Consider the following 7,554-nt stretch of genomic DNA (forward strand, 5'->3'; position numbering starts at 1 on the left):
CACCATTCCAATTGTCTGCGAGCCTGAATTTTCATGGCCGTGGGACAAAGAACGCTGTCTTTAGCTGAACTAAAGAAAAGTCCTGCAACATTTGGACAGCAGGAGAATGCTGATTAGTTGGGTCAGAGATAAAATCATAGCGAGTCGGAGCTTGTCTTCTTTCACTGAATCAGTTCCTGAGAGGGGGCCAGTTTACCAATCTCGGTGTCGCCAGCTGATCCATTCAGAATGCGGAGTCTGAAAAATGCCTAGAACAGCGATCTTAGATTTTACAATAATAATGTTATTTACGGGAGCAACTGAGGAGGTTAGGATCTTGTGGCCTCTGGCTATATGACTCCTGAGCCATAATTTCTAATACTGTGGCTAAGTTGTTACTTTTACAAAGGAGGTCTGACCCCCAAGCAAGGAGGCGGTTTGCTCGGCATACGCCCAGAAATAAGCAAAGGAAGCTAGGAGGTTAGAAGCAACATCGAGTTGGTAGACTGATATGGTGGCTCACGCCTGTAATCTCAGCACTTTGGGAGGCCAAGGCGGGCGGATCACTTGAGGTCAGGAGTTCGAGACCAGCCTGGCCAACATAGTGAAAACCCATCTCTACTAAAAAATACAAAACTTAGCCAGGCGTAGTGGTGCACACCTGTAATCCTAGATACTTGGGAGGCTGAAGCAGGAGAATCGCTTGAACCCAGGAGGCAGAGATTGCAGTGAGCTGAGATTGTGCCACTGCACTGTAGCCTGGGCAACAGAGCAAGACTCCATCTCCGGGGGGAAAAAAAAAAAAGATGGGGTTGGTTACATCAGACTTCTTTCACTGTTATGATTTTTGTAAAGGTGGTTTCACCAGCTGCACTCTTCCCATAGCTTTTAGTGAGAAACTGGGGAAAACATTTGACATGGCTGGGCTCACGTCTGTAATCCCAGAACTTTGGGAGGCAGACATAGGTGGTTCACCTGAGGTCAGGAGTTTGAGACCAGCTTGCCCAACATAGCAAAACCTTGAGTCTGCTAAAAAAAAAAAAAAAAAAAAAAAAAAACTGTTGGAGGTGGGCAATCTGGGTCTAGCGAAGGTCTCAGGCAGTCTGCACTGACACTGATTTTCCAGGTCAGGAGAGACAAAGTAGTCATAGTGGGTCCATGTTTCCCCAGTGTGTCAACCCAAAAGGTTAAAATAATAGGCACTATGGACTTAAAGAAATCAAAATTAATTTTGTCCCAAACCAAATTTGAGAACCGTAGCCTGGAACACAAACAGTGCAAACTGACAATGTGTCCCGGAATGGGTTACATGAGGCATGGTATTTACATGTTTTTTTCTAAAAACATTTATATGTTTTTTCTAAAAATCAAAGGGCCGGCGCGGTGGCCCATGCCTGTAATCCCAGCACTTTGGAAGGCCGAGGCGGGCAGATCACGAGGTCAGGAGATCGAGACCATCCTGGCTAACATGGTGAAACCGTGTCTCTACTAAAAAAATACAAAAAATTAGCTGGGCATGATGGCGGGCACCTGTAGTCCCAGCTACTCTGGAGGCTGAGGCAGGAAAATGGCGTGAACCCAGGAGGCGGCGCTTGCAGTGAGCCAAAATCGGGCCACTACACTCCAGCTTGGGTGACAGAGCAAGACTCCATCTCAAAAAAAAAAAAAAAATCAAAGAAGGGGGCAGTGAAGCAAAGGTGACATTTTTACAATTTTCACTGATGTTTAGTGATGTTATACACAAACCAAATGTGCGGTTAACATATATAGGGACAGGGTAACAAGTAAAGGAGTATATACACACCTTAGGGTTTAGAGGGGAATGACTGACGTTATCCTGCTGTTAGAAAAAGGAAAATTCAAAGAAAATGTTAACATGGGCCCACAATGGCTGCAGTTGGGCATATGGGTAATAAAACCCAGGCCTATAAAATAAAGCTGACCTCTTGCCTGTGTAACTGGAGTTTCTTAAATATTTCACTGACAGGGACTGGTCATAAACCTGCTTATCAGATGTAGAACAAAGACAGGATGGAGTTAGTCACCCTCTCTCCACCAGACCCTAAGATGCTTAACCTTTCTCCCTACTCACTCAACTGTATATTTATCTTATGTATGGCATCACTGAGCACTCATCAGAATCACAAGAATGTAACATTGTTTCAGTAACCACTTCTCCCCGTCTTCTGTGCCACACATATCCCCCTTAGAAAATTTAAATATACTGCGCCTCATGTAAACTACTTTGGGACCTATTCTAGGTCTATTCTAAGTCTGTGTTGTCAGGCATAACTCCTCAAACTTGGCTGAGAATAAATCTAACCATGACTTCTTTAAGTTCAAGGGCCTGTTACGTCACTTTTCAGTTGACACTGCCTCTGTGCTTCACTTGCTAGGCAAGGTTACAATCAGTACACGTCAGTGAAAACATTTGACATGGCTGGGCTCACGTCTGTAATCCCAGAACTTTGGGAGGCAGACATAGGTGGTTCACCTGAGGTCAGGAGTTTGAGACCAGCTTGCCCAACATAGCAAAACCTTGAGTCTGCTAAAAAAAAAAAAAAAAATAGCCAGATATGGTGGTGCATGCCTATAGTCCCAGCTACTTGGGAGGCTGAGGCAGGAGAATCACTTGAACCCAGAAGGGGTCAGGTTGCAGTGAGCTGAAATTGTGCCACTGCACTCCAGCCTGGGCAACACAGCAAGACTCTGTCTCAAAAAAAAAAAAAAGGAGCCGGGCGCGGTGGCTCAAGCCTGTAATCCCAGCACTTTGGGAGGCCGAGACGGATGGATCGCGAGGTCAGGAGATCGAGACCAACCTAGCTAACACGGTGAAACCCCATCTCTACTAAAAAATACAAAAAACTAGCCGAGCGAGTTGGCGGGCGCCTGTAGTCCCAGCTACTCAGGAGGCTGAGGCAGGAGAATGGCGTAAACCCGGGAGGTGGAGCTTGCAGTGAGCTGAGATCCGGCCACTGCACTCCAGCCTGGGCAACAGAGCGAGACTCCGTCTCAAAAAAAAAAAAAAAGAAAGAAAGAAAGAAAAGACAAAAAACAACAAACTTTAGCCTTTCAGGCTAGAGTTCAGCTTTAGCTCATAGGTCTAGTTTCTATTACCTATATGCCCAACCTGCAGCCATCTTGGGCCACTTTCAAACATTGTCCTTTCAGATTTTCGTTTTTCTGAAAAGTGCCATGCAGGAAAAATCAGGAGAGGGATGGGGGCAAGGCCTTTGTCCAGGCGACATTTATGCAGATTGTATTCCTAGTCTGGTCTGGGGCCTTGTCTTCTTGTATGATGACTTTGGGAGGAGGGTTGCAATTGCTTGAGCCTAGAGACAAATATCTGTTCCTTTTTCCTTCTGTCAGTTTTCTTGGTTGTGGATCAACAAAATGAAGATGTCTCCTAGAAGAATAAAGTAGTAAGGCCAGCAACTCAAGAGTTAATGCACCAGGCTGGAACAAAGGTATGAATTCTAGCCTCCCTGGGGCTCCAGTTGCTTCAGTTTTTATGCTCTGGGATGTATTTACCAAGCTCAGATAACTTCACTGGCGAATCTCAATAAATGTGTCAGGAATAATGACAATTCTACACAACCTCTTGCAGAAAAATTGGAGATGAGATAATAATTCTCAACTCTTTACATGAGGACAGTGTATTCTGATATTAAAAGCAAAGATACTTCAAAAGAAAGAAAACTACAGATCAGAGTCTCTTAAGAACATAGAAGCCAAAAAGTTTAACATAACTTTAGCGAGTTGAATCCAACAGTATATAAAATAATAATACATCAGAATCAAGGGGGATTTATCCCAGAAAAGCAAATTTGGTTTGATATTCAAAATTAATCAACGTACAAACTATATTATATTAAAAAGAAAAAACATGCTTATATCAAAAGATGTAGACAAAACATTTGTCAAAATTTCACATTCGTTTATTTCTTACTTACTTATATTTTTAGAAACGGGGGTTTCCCTCTGTCCTCCAAGCTGGAGGGCAGTAGTACAACCATAGGTCACTACAGCCTCAACTTCTTAGGCTTAAGTGATCATCCAGCCTCAGCCTCCTGAGTAGCTGGAACTACCAGTGTGTGCCACCATGCCCTGATAATAATTTTTTCTTTCTTTCTTTCTTCGTTTTTTTTTTTTTTTTTTTTTTTTGAGATGGAATTTTGCTTTTTGTTGCCCAGGCTGGGGTGCAGTGCCGTGATCTCACTGCAACCTCCACCTCCCAAATTCAAGCAATTCTCCTGCCTCAGCCTCCCGAGTAGCTCGGATTACAGGCGCCCACCACCACACCCAGCTAATTTTTTTGTATTTTTAGTAGAGACGGGGTTTCACCATGTTGGCCAGGCTGGTCTGGAACTCCTGACCTCAGGTGATCCACCCGCCTCGGCCTCCCAAAGTGCTGGGATTACAGGCATGAGCCACCGTGCCTGGTACCCTGATAATTTTTTAAAATTTTTCATACAGACAGGTTCTCACTTTGTTGCCTAGGTTGGTCTTGCACTCCTGGGCTCAAGTGATCCTCTCATCTTGGCTTTCCAAAGCTCTGAGATTACAGACATGAGCCACCAATGCCCGCTACACATTCGCCTCTCATATAAACTCTCAGCAAAGTAGAAACAGAAGGGCCTTTTCTCAATCTGATAAAGGGCACCTATGAAAAACTTTCAGCTAACAATATACTTAATGATGAAAGACTGAATGATTTCCCTGTAAGATTAGGACAAGCAAGGACATCTGCTTTCATCACTATCATCAGCAACGTATGGAGATTCTTGAACAGTAATGCAAAAAAAATTAAAATGGAAGCCATCCATGTTTAAATGAAGAAGTAAAACTGTTTTATTCAGGGCCAGGCGCGGTAGCTCACGCCTGTAATCCCAGCACTTTGGGAGGCCAAGGCGGGCGGATAACCTGAGGTCAGGAGTTCGAGACCAGCCTCACCAACATGGAGAAACCCCAAGTCTCTACTAAAAATACAAAATTAGTCGGGTGTGGCGGCACATGCCTGTAATCCCAGCTACTCGGGAGGGTGAGGCAGGCATATTGCTTGAACCCGGGAGGTGGAGGTTATAATGAGCCAAGATAGTACCATTGCACTCCAGGCTAGGCAACAAGAGTGCAGGGTTATCTTCCAAGGCAGGTTCCAACCAACCCAACACATATTGGACCTCTGGCATTCCAGTGATTTGGTGTCCTCCATTTGCAGAAAGTCCAGTGACCCAGCTTTAACTTTGTGTCCCCTTTGAGAGATCAACTGGTAGAGTGGAGGACTGTACACATCTGTGGACATCCTTAGGTTGCTTGGTCAGTTCTGGCTGGAGGGAAGTGTCTGAGTCTTTTGTGCACACACCAATGCTCTCTGGCTACACCTCTGCCTGGTCAAAGGCCCTGCTGTCGCCACACTCTCCCAAGCAAAACCCAGCAAAGCCTTATCCAGATCACCTAGCTTGCCATGCCTGTGCTGTTGCCAGTATGCTTCAGCACAAAGCGCCCCTTACTTCTGCTTTGTGACCCAGCCAGTCCCCATCCGAACACTTACCATCTCAGGCTGTTTCATTTTTATTCACAGACTGCTTTTGAACCTAAGCACTGCTGGGGAATCTGGCAACACAGCTGGATTCATCTGTGACCAAGCTCTCCTGACCAGGCTGGCAAACCCTGGAAGGCCAAGCTCCCAGAAGACCATCAAGCATTCAGGACAATGCTGTAGGGCCAAGGACAACCATGATATCATCTGTGAACTCACCCTCTCCCTCTCATTTTCTTCTTGAGCTATTTCTACCTCACCTTTGTCTCTGTCTCATTCTCTGTCTCTCTTTCACAATTTCTCTCTCTGTCTCTGTATACTCCTCTTTGTCTGTCTCTGCCCCTTCTCCCTGTCACTCTGTGTCTCTCTCATTCTCCTTTGTCGGAAATGTATAGATTCATGCAGACAGAAAATGCTCATCCTTGCTATGTTGTGTCTACTTGGGGAGACAGCAGCCACCCTGATAATTTTCTAAGGCAAAGAACCTCCATTGGTAAGGTCAGGTTGCCCCATGGGATGAGGACATGGTGTGCCTACCCACTCACCCCTGTCCCAAATCCCTCAAGCCTCATCTTTCCTGAGTCTTCGCACCTTTTTATTTTGCTACAACTGGGCTTGGCTCCTGCTGGAAGACTAAGGATACCTAATGCTCACCGCTTAGTTCACAGATGTCAAAAACACCTGCCACTTAGGAGGCTGTGAGAGCCAGAAGGAAGTACAAAATGGCAGGCTTGAAAAGAGCTTCAGTGAGCTGGGAGAGTTGGGGATTGTAGGTCTATGACAGGAAACAGAAGTGAAACTTGAGTGACATCTGTCATCATACAGTGGCACACAAATTCACCTCCTTAGAAAGGTCACTGCCTGGTGGGTCTGAGCAGTTTGGACCTTTTACACTGGGATCTAGCAGCACAGTTGGGCTCCCCTACCTTTGAGAAAAAAATGCTAAAGCCCAGTCAGAAAGAATGGATCAGAAAATGGACCAGGCTTTCACCAACCAATGGAGCTTCACATCTGTGGAGATGTAGTGGGTTTGGTGGGTATGGGGCAGAGAAGAAAGCCAATGAGTGTCCCTTGGTCTCATCCCAGGATCTCAGAAAAATGTGCATCAGACACTTGATGTACAGATGCAACCTATCACAGAGAGCACTCTAAGCCCAATGGTCCATGGGAGCATGGCCCTCTGAAGCCCTTTGAGGACTGGATCCCTGCCCTCCCCTCCCCTCTGTGGCCACAAGAACTGTTTCATTGTGTGTCTCAAACTGGAGACTGTATGTGTTTTCTTCTCCTGGAAAGCAGCAGATGGTCTTCCCCAACACTGCCTATTCCCCTCACGTTCCCCTGGCTGTGTCAATCTTTCCCACTTCTCACTGCTAACGGAAAAGAGCTAAGCTGTGGATTCACCAGTGCTCTGAGATGATTCTATGGCTGTAGAGCTACAGAGAAATCCCAGTCTCCAATGACACCAAAAACAAAGACCAATGAACAGGGACCAAAGGTAGCACCTTAGTTCTTCATTAGATATGTTCCTGATGGGACATGGAGGCACGGGTCCTCTGAAACCTCAGTTTGGTGTTTTGAGGGCAAAAGCAGAAGGGGACCAGGTAGTGGGCTTTGGTGACCAGCACAAGCGAGGGTGAACCCCAGATGCCCACTTTTCCAGTCTGGGACATAACAGAGAGTAGCAAAGGGTGTTCATGCATCTGACTCTCACCTTTGGCCATCCATACCCACTTAGCATAAGACAGGGAGAGGACTTAAACTCAATGGAGGCTAGGTCCCTTGGGGGTAGGTTGCTGTACCCCCACTAGGTGTTCAGCTGGGGGGTGGGTGTCTCAGTTGTCTTGGGGTGGTGGGCGTACACCAGATGGGATGTGAAACCTTTGCCAAAGACATGGAGCCAGGAGAACTCACACCTCTGTCCTCTACCACCATTTTTTTGTTTGTTTATTTTATTTTATTTTTTTGCTTTGGCAAGAAACCCACAGAACCTTGGGTACGGTTAAGGGCATTCAGTTTTTTGTTGTTTTGTTGTTGTT

The sequence above is a fragment of the Rhinopithecus roxellana genome, chromosome 5 (genome assembly GCF_007565055.1).
Source record: "Rhinopithecus roxellana isolate Shanxi Qingling chromosome 5, ASM756505v1, whole genome shotgun sequence".
Lineage (NCBI taxonomy): Eukaryota > Metazoa > Chordata > Mammalia > Primates > Cercopithecidae > Rhinopithecus > Rhinopithecus roxellana.